Source organism: Echinops telfairi, unplaced genomic scaffold (genome assembly GCF_000313985.2).
Source record: "Echinops telfairi isolate 266 unplaced genomic scaffold, ASM31398v2 ScPeMD7_28;HRSCAF=97, whole genome shotgun sequence".
Lineage (NCBI taxonomy): Eukaryota > Metazoa > Chordata > Mammalia > Afrosoricida > Tenrecidae > Echinops > Echinops telfairi.
The window spans coordinates 2581719-2595645 of record NW_022103925.1 but is presented as its reverse complement, the minus strand read 5'-3'; the positions used below and the strand labels follow the sequence as shown (position 1 = coordinate 2595645).

Below are 13927 nucleotides of genomic sequence, written 5' to 3'. Positions count from 1 at the left end.
AGGGCAACAAATGTATAGATGTGCTTTACACAATTGTTCTATGTATTGTGATGAATTGTATGAGCCCCAATAAATTGATTTTAAAAAATTCCTACATAATATGGGAAAGGTAGATTTCTACAAGATTTGTATATGGTACCTTCATTTAAAGGTATATTTTAAGATAAGGAATCTGTTATTCCTCCATAACCACTCCTCCTCTCCTCTGATGCCCTGACCCTTGGTACCATCCTCCAGCTAGCATTTAGGACCTGCCCAATAGTCAGTGACTATGTGTCTGCATCCCTTCAGGGACAGTTCAGGGACAATGTGCCACAGGCCACAGACACGCAGATCATGAGAACGTCTAGCACAGCCTTCTTGACTGTTGGTGGTACATTGGATGCCAACACACTGCTTTGTCTGGTAATAGAACTTCTTCGCTTAGTTGGTCTTGACTGTAGCTAGATGTGACCTTTGGTGCTAACTCTGAGCGGGCACATCCTCCTGCCAGAAACCACTTGAGAAGGGAAAGCCGGCATCAGCAGTCCCACCTTTTCAGCTTTAGGTGATGGCACTGAGGCCTGGAGGGCATAAGCCAGTGGTTTTCAAGATTTTTTAAAAATCACTTTATTGGGGGCTCATACAACTCTTATCACAATCCATACATACATCAATTGTATAGAGCACATTTGTACATTCGTTACGCTCATCATTCTCAAAACATTTGGTCTCTGTGTAAGCCCCTGGCATCAGCTCCTCATTTTCACCCCTTCCCTCCCTGGCTTTCAAGATTTTTGTACATTAGAATCAAAAGTACATTAGTATCTGAAAAAAAATACTAATTATTCACCAGAGAAGCTCAGTGGTGGAAGAGAGATGACAGAAAGAAGAGCATCAATTTGAAGTACGATCAAAAGAAAATATCCAAAGTGAGGAAGAGAACGGAAAATACCGGCACAGGGGACGGAACAAAACCACAGGGACTTATGAAGCAGTAGCAGAAGAACACCATCAGATTGGGTCAGTTCAGTCTCTGAAGGAGAAAAATGCGCAAAAACTTTTTGAAGAGTTAATGGCTAAAATTTCTCCAAATTAGTAAGAGACATAATTTTTCAGATTCAAGAAGCTGGAAACAAACAAACAAACAAAACAAAAACACCAGTTTTTCAAAAAGCCAAATTAAAAGGAAAGTAAGTCCAAAATATCATAACCGAACTGTTGAAAACCAAAGATTAATAAAATATTAAGTACAGAGCAAGGAAAGTGACGCATTACGTAGAGAGGGCCTATGATTGGAATGACTGCAGATTTCCCAGCAGCAACCATGCAAGCCAGAAGACAGTGGAACGTTCTACATTCCATCCTGGAAACTCAGACCTCATAAGGGATTTAAAAAAATTTTGCATACATAAAAGTTTACTGCTTTGTTGTAAATCATGTTAAAAATACATGATCTCATGTATCCACCATTATAATATCATCTAGGATAGTTTTACGATCCTGAAAATTGTCCTATGCTTCACCTATTCAACCTCATGTACCTGAATCTGAACTGGACACTACTGATCTATTGTGTCTCAGTTTTGCCTTTTTAAGAATTACAACTAGAACATACAGTCTGTAGCCTTTTCAGGTTGTCTTTTTAAAAATTCACTTACTAATATAAATGTGCATTTAAGATTCACCCACGTCCTGTGCTTTGATGGCTTTATCTTTTTTATTGTATGAGTGCATCACAGTTTGTTTAACCATTCACCTACTGCAAGACATCTTGGCTGCTTCCAGATTTTGGTGAAATGGATCAAGTTACCATAAGCATTTGCGTGCCGGGTTTCATGTGGACATAGTTGTCGATGCATTTTGATAAATACTTCAGAACACGATTACTGGATTGAGTGGCAGGACCTTGCTTAGCTTTGTAAGAAGCTGTCGAACTGTGCATGAGCCATGCATGAGAGTTCCTGCTGCTCCCCGTCCTCATCAGCAATTAGTACTATCGGTTGGTTAGGTGTTAGCCATTCTTGTAGCTATATCACTGTTGTTTTAACATACCTTCCTCTTTTTCGATACAACAAACTCCTCCTCATTCCCCAAGTGTCAGCTTAAATGCCACTTCCTAGAGGTAGAAATTTCTAGCTCACTGTATTAGTCTGGGTACTTTGGAGAAACAAATCCACAGCAACTCATGTATAAGAGAGAGTTTTATGTAAAGAAAATGTGCATCACAAAAACATCCCAACCCAATGCTGCCCAAGCCCACAAGTCAAACATTAACCCATTAACCCAACACCAGTCCACAAAGTCCTCCACCTCACAAAACAGAGGCAATGATGCCAACTGCAGGAGGAAAGCTGAGTCAGTGAACGAATAAGCATCTCAGCACTAGCAGGGGTCTCCACACGGCTGCTCCAGCACCCAGGGCTGCATCGGGATAGGTCCATGTAGCTTCTCCTTGGGGATGTCTTGTAGGAAGTCAATCTTGCAAGCTGAAGCAGGGAACTGCTAAGGCAGCTGCACCCGGTGCAACCATCACAAAACAAGAGACCTGAGAACTAGAAAGGCGAGGCTTCACCACCCATTTATCCCTCCGCCTTTCAATTAGCCCCACATGTGATTATCGGCCAGGCTGGCACAATTAACTAACTCAATCACCAACCAGGCTTCAGTGGTCCTCATGATGCTGATTGTATCTACATACTTTTCAGTGTCCCAATACTGATCTAAACATCATATAACCAGGGTCATGGATTCCTACTTCCTAGAAGCGTGCCTAGTACATGGGAAGTATTTAATGTTTGCTTATTGAATGAGTGAAGGTCATTCAAAGCATATTAGTAATCAAAAAGTGAGTATACATAAAATATAAATTGCTACTTTTAAAACTCATTTTTGCTTATGCTTTTTGCATCAGTTCATCCAATGTTTAGGAAGTGCTGCTGCATATATAATGCACTATAATAAGTGTCCCATTGAGGGGTAGCAATATCAAATGAACTTAAACACAAATTTCACCCTCTGGGAATTACCATCTAGTTTGGGATACACACACATACATTGTTGCAGTTCCATAATCTCCTGTCAACTGAGTGAAGAGGTGGAGTCTATCCTGTCAATCAGGTCATAGCCAAGGTGACTTCTGTGTGGGCATGGCTTTCTCCTGCTTTCCTCCCTGGAGGTGGGACACACACTCTCCCTGTGAGACATTCCTGTTGACAAGCCACATGGAGACACACTGATGGAGCCAAATCCCTGGAGCTGGAGTAGCTACCTGGAGACCCACACCAGTGCTGAGATGCTTCCACAGCCACTGGATCCACAAGACTTTCCACCCACTGGCCTGTGATCTTCCTGCATTCGGCATCATTGTATGGCTTTGTGAGTCTAAAGAGCAATTTATGGACTAGTATTGGACATATGGGGTAATGTTGGACTAATGGACTTGATCTGGACTGGGCTGGGATGTTTTCTCAATATACAATTACTCTTTTATATAAAGCTCTTTCTTATACACATATGAGTCTCCCTGGATGTGTTTCTCTAGTCGACCCGGACTAACACATACATATAACACATAACACAGGGTTCAAATAAAGATACTGACAGAGAGTCACAAGAAAGTCCACCACACATTGGGCTTCCACTCAAATACTCCCTCAATGCAAGAATATTTTGTTCTATTAAACTGGCATTCCATGATGCTCACCTTCCCAACACAGTCGCTGAAGACAAAGTGGGTGCATAAGCAAATGTGGTGAAGAAAGCTGATGGAGCCCAGCTATCAAAAGATATAGCGTCTAGAGCAGGGGTCCTCAAACTTTTTAAACAGGGGCCAGTTCACTGTCCCTCAGACCCATTGGAGGGTTGGACTATAGTTTAAAAAAGAAAACTATGAACAAATTCCTATGCACAGTGCACATATCTTATTTTGAAGTAAAAAAACAAACGGGGCAAAAACACCCTCCGGGCAAGATAAATGTCTTTGGCGGGGCCGCATGTGGCCTGTGGGCTGTAGTTTGAGGATCCCTGGTCTAGGGTCTTAAAGACTTGAAGGTAAACAAGCTGTCATCTAGCTCAGAAGCAACAAAGACCACATGGAAGAAGCACACCAGCTTGTGGGATCACAAGGTGCCGAAGGGATCAGGTATCAGGCATCAAAAACCCATAACAAAAAATCCTATCATTGTGAATGAGGGTGTGTGTGGAGTGAAAACCCAAAGCCCATCTATAGGCAACTGGACATCCCCTTACAGAAGGGTCTTGGGCAGGAGACAAGCCAGTCAGGGTTGAGTGTAGCAACGATGAAACATACAACTTTCCTCTAGTTCCTAAATGCTCCCCCCACCCACCCACTATCATGATCCCAATTCTACCTTACAAATCTGGCTAGACCAGAGGATGTACACTGGTACAGAAAGGAACTGGAAACACAGGGAATTCAGAACAGATGATCCCTTCAGGACCAGTGAGAGTGGCGATAATGGGAGGGTGAAGGGAGGGTGGGGTAGAAAGGGGAAACCGATTACAGGGATCTACATATAACCTCCTCCCTGGGGGATGGACAACAGAAAAGTGGGTGAAGGGAGACGTCCGACAGTGTAAGATATGACAAAATAATAACATAAATTATCAAGGGTTGATGAGGGAGGTGGGAGGGGGTAATGGGAAGGAAGGGGGGAAGATGAGGAGTTGATGCCTGGGGCTTAAGTGGAGAGCAAATATTTTGAGAATGATGAAGGTAACGAATGTACAAATGTGGTTTATACAATTGATGTATGTCTGGGTTGTGATGAGAGTTGTATGAGCCCCTAATAAAATGATTAAAAAAAAAAAGAAAGAAGGTCCCCCCCACCCCCACCTCCTCTCCCCCTAGACCTCAGAGCTCTGAGGGAAGGAGAATATTCCAGCCCCTATGGCAGGGTGTTGGGGGTGGGGAGATCAGATATGACAACTTTCCAGGGAAGAAAGCAGAAAGTAGTCACATAGCCCCCTATATCTTCTTTCTTAATCATTCTTATGGAGAAGAAGGTCAGCCCATGCAGCCTATCCTTGGCTAAAGTCTTCTCCACTGCTTCGCTGCACCATATGATAGCCTTGTTTGGGAAAGTCCTTTGATGAACACTGCTGTGTGGTCACAAATGTATAGAGGAAATGCTGCAGTTTCTCTGCTGGCCTCTGTGACAAACAGAGGGATCCAGCAAAGCACGGTGGCTACGCTATGGCCTTGTGCACAAGTTCATGTCCACATACTGCTCTTGTCTATGTGAGATAACCGGAGTTACCAAAGACAACCGAGGGCGCTCAAAGTCACGATGATGGTGATATGATAATTGACAAAAGCCTACAACTTTCTGGAAGGAGATAGGTTTCCCTCAGGGCTGGTCTGATTGTGGGCTAAGCCCTGGAGCAGGACCCACCACACTGGGAGTGGGCAGACAGAAGCACGGTTGTCACATGCTTGTCATAACATCCATGTCAGAAGTCACTTCAGCAAACAGATGCTGTCAAAGACCCAAACCAGGTATTACAGACCAAGTGCCACCTGAGGAAGAAGGAGAAGGAGAAAAGCATGACCACCTACAGCTACCAGGTTGCCTGGAAGCAGGAAGGGCCGGGCTCTCCACTAATCTCCTCTGTCAAGGGGCTGGTCATTCACTTTGAGTGGCATTGTCCAAATGCTTTTGTGTTCCAAGCATTGGAGTCGGCACTCCTGATTTGTTAGGACCACTCCTATATGATTTTGAGTGGAATTTTCATGGCCAAATTGAATGAAAAGACAATGGGAATTTTGAGCCGAACTTCTTGCCATCTCTAACATCAATGACCTTTTCTCGGTTGTGAATTTCCTCACATTGATCGCCCAGCATCTGTGACTATTTTAATCTCAGCATGAGGGCAGTGCTCAGGGTCATCATTCTCTTGCACACTGCCATGCCCAGCATACAGTGAGCACCAAAGTGATATGTAGTCATACATCAGAGTTTTTAAAAGTCCACCAGAATATGGAAATTGAAAGCAAATTGGGACCCTTTTCTAACATTATTTTTCCTTCAAGAGTATAGCTTTTGTCTCCATTAAATCAGATATCACAATTTGTGAAAATTGCTTCCAAGCTCTTCGTATAAATAGACCCTGTGGAGAAGCTGCCCTGCGCTCTGTGCTACTTTCCTTCTCTCGGGCACTGGGCGGCCCCAAGCTCCCAAGGGTGGCTCGAGAGAAAAGTGCCACTAATGAAAACTGGGCATGCTCCTAGCATTTCCCCCCCATGATGAACTTTTATAAACATAGAACTGGTCTAGGAAAATCCATTATGAACAGCCTTTATTTCACATCCAACCAAAAGGAAAGGTGCTGATTCAACTTTTTATTAGACAATTTGGCGTCGCTCAGTTGTCAGGAGTTGTAAGTGAAATGCCACGGAGGAAAGTTTTAACCGTGGGTCAGGAAGTTCCGCCAGATCCCATTCTCTTTTGACTCAAGTCCTAAGTGGTTCTAGACCTTGTTCTCGATCTATTCCAAACTTCCACATTGAGAGTGCAATACCCAGTCAACCTCATTACACTAACCCTGAGCTAGCAACCGCTCATCTTTTTATGGTGCCTACAATCCCCCCCCACCCCCTTTCCCAGGTCATATAATTAGAATTCAACAGTAAGTAGACTTTTCAGGTTGGCTTCTTTCACTATATTATGTTAGGTGCCATCTAGTCGGTTCTAATTTATAGCAACCCCTATACAACAGAATGAAATGCCACCTGGTCCTGTGTCAGCCTCACAGTGGTTTTTTATGTTAGGGCCCATGGTTGCAGCCACTGTGTCAATATGTTAGGTAGCTTGCATAGGGATTGGGGTGTCCATTACACATGGCCAGAGGTTCAAACTTGTGGCCAGGAAGGGGTGGTACACCTAGGTTGGCGTCACACTTGGATTGGACCATCTGGGCCAGGTGAATTCAATTCAGCCAATGGGGTCAACCAGGATCGTCAACCATGCCTCCCAGCAGAGATCCTGAAAAGCCAGAATCCAGAGCCTTGTGGCCCCTTCTGCTTCTCAAGCTGATCCTCGGAGGTCATGCAGCATCTCCTCTGGCCTCAGGACTCCACATGCGGGGGTGAAGTGCCCTGGGGTGCCTGTGTAAAACCTGAAACTTCTTCTGTCCTTTGTAAAACTCACTTGGATCACAATCCAGGCTTCGGAGTGAATTCTTTCTTGTGTGAAGCCAAGAACTGAGGTATTTTTCCCAGGAGAGAGATCTAACAAATCCATCTCCTTGAGGGTCTTCCTCTGTTTCACTGTCCTTCCACTTTACCAAGCACGCTATCCTTCTCCATGGACCGCTCTCTCCTCACAGTATACCCAAAGCCCATGAGACAAAGTCTCAACATCCTTGTCTCTAAGGAGTAGCTGGCTGTATGTTTTCCAAGACAGATTTGTTTGTCCTTTTGGCATTCATGGCATTTCCAATATCTTCTCCAGCACCACAATTCACACACGATCTTAGCCCAAAGGCCAAGAAGCAATGCAGCCCCACAATTCAAATGCATCAATTTTTCTCCAGTCTTTCTTATTCAGTGTCCACTTTCACATGCATATAATGCAATTGAAAATACCACGGCTTGGTCAGGCATACTTTAAACCCCAAAATAACATCATTGCTTTTCAACACTTTGAAGATGTCTTGTGCAGTAGATTTACCCATTGCAATGTATCTTTTAATCATTTGACTGCTGCTTAGAGTATTAATTGTGGATCCAAGCAAGAAAAACTCCTGGACTATTTCAGTCTTTTCTCTGCTTATTATAATGTTAATTGTTGGTCCAGTTGTGAGAATTTTAGTCTTCTTTACATTGAGTTGTAATGCACATTGAAGGCTGCGCTCCTTGATCTTCATCAGTAAATGCTTCAAGTCTCCCTCACTGTCAGAAAAGCAAGGCTGTGTCATCTGCATATTGTGGGTTAATAAACCTTCCTCCAGTCTTGATGCCATGTCTTCTTCATATAAGCCAGCTTCTCTGATTACCTGTTCAGCATACAGATTTGTGAGAGGACACAACTCCGGCACACACCTTTCTTCATTTTAAACCATGCAGTATTCCCTCATTCTGGTTAAACATCTGCCTCCTGGTCCATGTACAGATTCTGCATTATCACAGTGACGTGTTCTGGAATTCCCTTTCTTCTCAAGGTTATCCATAGGTTGTAATGATTCACACCATTAAATTCCTTAGCATAGTCAATAAAACATAAACATCTTTCTGATATTCTCTGCTTTTAGCCAAGATCCATCTGACATCAGTAATGATATCCCTTGCTCTATGTCCACTTCTGAATCTAGCCTGAACCTCTAGCAGTTCCCTGTCAATGTACTGCTGCAACCACTGTTACAAAAAATTACTTGCATGTTGTATTGATGCGATTGTTCCATAATTGGCACCTTTTGTTGGCATAGACAAGTGAGTGCTTCATTCGCTTGTTGACATTTTTCTGCTATTCGTGAGGCTTATTGTTATTTGACAATGTTTGCTGCTATTCATTAAGTTTTCAGTGGCCAATTCTTCAGAAGTGGACAACCTATTTCTTTTTCGTTGTCTGCTCTTAGTCTGGAATCTCTGCTGAAACCTGTTGACTTTGAGTAATCCTGCTGGTATTTGAAATACCAGTGACATAATGCGGTAGTTACATAATCTTGTGTCAACGTGAGTGTATTAAGAGTGAAGGGGTGGAATATAGCTGCCAATCAGGTCATGCTCCTTGTGGGCATGGCCTTCTCATGAGGATTCTGGGAACTTCTTCTCTCTGCCTTGGTCTTCCTGTTGACTAGCGACATGGAGGTGATCTGGACTGGGCTGGGATGTTTTCTTGATATACAATTACTCTTTGATATAAAGCTCTCTCTTACACATACATGAGTGTCTCTGAATTTGTTTCTCTAGCCAACCCGGACTCACACACAATAGCTTCCAGCATAACATCAACACACAAGCCACCACACTATGCCAAATTGACAGACAAGTGGTGGAAAGTATTGCTACAAAATTGTGTTATCACTGTCGTTAGGTGACAGTTCCGACTCAGCAACTCTGTGCACAACAGAAAGACACCTTTACCGGTCCTGTGCCATCCTCACAATTGTTCTCAAGTTTGGGCCCATTGTTGCAGCCCCTGTGTCAATCTACCTTGTGGAGGACCGCCCTTGACACAAATCAAATGAATTGATTCTTCTTCAGTCTTGCTTATACAAAGTCACAAACTTTTTTAGACAAAGATATCAAATGTGAACCTATAGTTTGGGGACTTACCCTCCATCTAGCTCTATAATAGAGATATCATTATTGATGTCACATGGATCTTGACTGAAAGCAGAGATGACCAGAATGAGGTTTACTTCGGTTTTATTGACTGTGTTAAGGAATTTAACTGTGTGGATCATAACAAACTGTGGATAGCCTTGAGAAGAATGGGAATTCCATCTCTATAACCCTTCCCCAAAGAAGGGTTTGCTCTCTTTGATGTACATGAATTCAAAATGACAGTTTTGACATCCTCAAGGGACTCAAATTGTGTTCTTTTGAAATAGCCTTTGTTCTATGATGAGGGGAACAAATGTACAAATGTGCTTGACACAATGGATGTGTGGATGGATTGTGATGAGAGTTGTACAAGCCTCCAATAAAATGATTTTAAAGAGAAAGAACTATCCTTTGAGTTTGGGGAGCAAAAGGAGTCTGAAGGGGAAATATCAGGGCTGTGGGTAGCTGGGATAAGATTTCCCAACGGAATTCTCCCAGCGCAGCCCTTGCTACCCTTGAAGAATGAGTAGGTACATTGTTATGATAGGGGGGGAAAAATCCTCCGTGCAACTTTACAGGCCATTTTCTCACCAATACAGTTTCAATTTTCTTAAAACTTCCTCATAATAATCCCTCATGATTGCCCTTTGAGAAACCCTAACAAGATGACCCCTTTGGAATCCCACCCCCAAACAGTCACCATAGCCTCATGAGCTGACTTTTTTTGTTTTGTTTTTTTATTGAACTGGCCCAGCATAACCCCTCAGAAACTGTTGTTTTGTTTGGACCTCTAATGATACTAAGACAAGTGTATTATTGATAGAATATGTCTGCAACCATCTATTGATTGCAGAGATATATCTAAACACATTTTTTAAAAGCCCATTTTATTTGAAACACTCATGTACACATGAAATGGAACCCTAGCAACAATATTTCTGATTTATCCTTGTATATCATTTCACCTAGAGTATAAAAACCTTACAAGATCATACTTCCACTTTCCCCTCCTTGCCTGTATGGTCTTGTCATATGATTTGTTTATATGTAAGTTATAAAATCCCACAGTATATTTAATTGTTTTTATTTAAATAGTTGGTCATCTTAAATACATGGAGTTTCTTCAACCTGTATTTACAGGTGATGAGTTTGGTTTGGTGGGTTTTTAGCTTTTATCAAATTTGGGAAATTATTGGTGATTATTTATTCACATAAAAAATTTTAAATCATTTTATTGGGGGCTCATACAACTCTCATCACAATCCATACATATATCCATTGTGTCAAGCACATTTGTACATTTGTTGCCATCATCATTCTCAAAACACTTGCTTTCTACTTGAGCCCTTGGTATCAGCTCCTCATTTTTTCCCCCTTCCCTCTCGGTTCCCCCCTTCCACATGAACCCTTGATAATTTATGTTATTATTATTTTGTCATATCTTACACTGTCCGACGTCTCCTTTCTCCCACTTTTCTGTTGTCCATCCCCCAGGGAGAAGGTTATATGTAGATCCCTGTAATCGGTTCTTCCTTTCTACCCTACCTTCCCTTCAGCCTTCCGGTATCGCCACTCTCAGCACTGGTCCTGAAGGGATCATCTGTCCTGGATTCCCTGTGTTTCCAGTTCCTATCTGTACCAGTGTACATCCTCTGGTCTAGCCAGATTTGTAAGATAGAATTGGGATCATGATAGTGGGGGCAAGGGCGGGTGGGGAGAGGAAGCATTTAGGAACTAGAGGAAAGTTGTTACACTGCACCCTGATTGGCTCGTCTCCTGCCAGAGACCCTTCTGTAAGGGGATGTCCAGTTGCCTACAGATGGGCTTTGGGTCCCCAATTTGCCCTCCAATTTTGTTCCTCCTCCTCACTCCTTTCCATTAGGGGTTCCAGTTACAATCACATATGTTAACGTCATTTATTCCACACTTCACTGATGATCCTTTCTTTTTCTTGGATTTTTTTCTTCCTGTTTCAGTTTGTATACTTTCTATTACTATGCCCTCAAGCTCACTAATCTTTTCTTCTGGCACATTGGATGTTTTTAGGCCCATTGAGTATATATTTTCATATTAGGCATTATAGTTTTCATTTACAAAAATTCTATTTAGGTCCTTTTTAAAAATAACGCCCATAGCTATATTTAAATTTTAAAGCCAGCGCTGACTCGCAGCATAACTGTGTATGACAGCAGAATGAAACACCGCCTAATCCTGTGCCATTCTCACAACTGGTAGGTGTGAGCCCACTGTCGTAGCTAGTGTGTGAGTCCGTCTTGTCAAGGGTGGTCTTCTTTCCTGCTGCTCGTCCATGTTACCAAGCACGATATCTTTGTCCAGGATCCAGTCTCTCCTGGTAAAATGTCCAAGCATGTGAGATGGAGTCTCACTATCCTCACTTTTACAAAGCATTCTGGCTGTACTTCTTCCAAGACAGATATAGTTTTAATATTCTCTGACAGGCAGTTGTAGCATTTTCAGTATTCTTCACCAGCATCACAATACAGCAGCACTAATTCCTCTTCTTTTTCTCTTATTCAATGGCCAACTGTCACGTGCACACGAGGCGATGGAGAACACCCGGGCTGGATTAGGTGCCCCTTAGTCCTCAAAGGGACATCCTTGCTCTTCAACACTTTAAAGACATCTTGTGTACTTTAAAGAGGTCTGAATAATGCTCTTTATTCACCACTTTAATGTTCTTATCTGCTATATAACATTTGTGATAGTTATATGTTAGTTTTGGTAGAGTTAAGATCATATGTTTACAGTATTTTCTTACTTCTGTGCATGCCTGGTCATCTTTGCTTGAATATCAGCAATTAGGAATTTTTTCTAGTTGGGTGATGGATTTTTGGCATTCCTATAAATAGTCCTGAGCTGTTTTCTTTGTTGAACACAATTTGTCCTTTTCTGATCTTATTTTAATGATTTTTTTGGTGGGTCCAGCACAGTGGTTCATTTAAGACAAATTATTCTCAATAGTAAGGAAGGATCTTCCTGAGTACTCTATTAAATGCCTCAACAATTATGAATTATTCAAGAATGGCTTGGGGGATAGGCACTATTCCTGGCACCATATCTTTGTCCCCCACCCCATCTCCCTTTTGGTTGTTTCCTCAAACATACACAGTGATTCATTTTTCTGCTCAATACTCAGTTCTGAGGAGCTCAAGAAAAGTTTATGAGTTTTTTTCTTATTATTAGGGTGGGAACAACTCACTGTATATCTGTATATACCCTGAGTGGGAGCACTCTACATTCTTATGTTCTTCTAGCATTGGAATGGTTCAGGATACAATATCTACTTTACCAGGGTGCCCCCTCCCTGTACTTCGCCATCACAATACTAGCTACACTGCGTGGTAATGACTGGCTTCCTTCTGGTTGTCTTACTAGGTTTAGCTACTCTACGTAGAGCAGCAACATAAAGCAAATGGAAGAAAGGATGAAGTCTAGGAGCTGAAAACATTTTTTCAAAGAGCACTTCTGGAAGACAAAGTCAAATATTATAATGAAATATACAGGGATCTACAATTAGAAAACCAAAATGAAGGACATGCTCAGCATATCTGAAACTGAAAGAATTCAAGAAAAAAATTCAAGCCTAGATTTGCAATTTTTAAAGATTATATAGGCAAAATATTGAAAGATGCAGGAAGCATCAAGAGAAGATAGAAAGAATACAGAGAGTCACTATGTGCGAAAAAGAAATAGTTGACAGTCCAACATTTCATGAGGTAGCACATGAGCAAGACACAATGGTGCCGAAGGAAGAAATTCAAACTGCACTGAATGCATCAGCCAAAAATAAGGCTCCCGGAATTGACTGACTACCCACTGAAATGTTTCAGAAAGCTGAAGAAGCCCTGGAAGCACTCACCCATCTGTGGCAGGACATTTGGAAGACAACTACCTGGTCAATTGACTGGAAGGGATCCATATTTGTGGCTATTCCAGAGAAAGGTGGCCCAACAGAATGCTCAAACCTCCTTTCGTCCCAGCCTTAGCTTTATGTCTGGAATACCTAATGAGCATTTGGTGAATGCAAAACTGAATTGTGGACCACTCTTGAGTGGTCTCCCACTGACTTGAAGTCATTTGGCTGGACGATCATTTTTGAGAGTACAGTGGACCACATCTCTTCCCCATGCCATACTATTGCGCTCTTTGCCTCAGTCCTAAATTGGTTATAAATTCGTCAGTTTGTCTAAATTTTCCCCCCCTCTCGGCTCAGACACTGCAGCGGCCCTGCCTATCAATCCTTGCTTTGTATGTTCCTCTTGGAGCTGTGGTTCTGACTGTGCTCTCTACAAAGCCGTCTTCAGGGAAAGGTGCTGAGGGTTTTTCTTCGCATGGCTGCCAAGAGCGGCATTCTTACATTTCTTCATCATCTAATACCTTCTTATCATTTGTGGCTTTAGATGTCTCTTCTAATGGTTCTGTCTTGGCATAGCTAGTTTTTAATCAATGTCCTCCTTTCACTGTAATACCACTCGTGATGCTTGCTGGCTCCAACAGTGTCTACCAGGAGAACCCAGTGACATTGGTTACACTCTTCGAGGTGTGCTCCCATCTTCACTGTCTTTTTTGTACTTCTAGTCTACTCCCCCTCTTCTTTTTTTTTTTTCAGTTCTTTTTTTTCTTTAATCATTTTATTAG

The 13927-nt window shown here is 42.2% G+C and overlaps 1 protein-coding gene across 1 annotated transcript in view; it reads right to left on the bottom strand.

Moving 5' to 3' along the window:
* POLN (DNA polymerase nu) overlaps positions 1-13927 on the bottom strand; it is a 200207-nt gene that overhangs the window by 70065 nt on the left and 116215 nt on the right. The window lies entirely within an intron of this gene.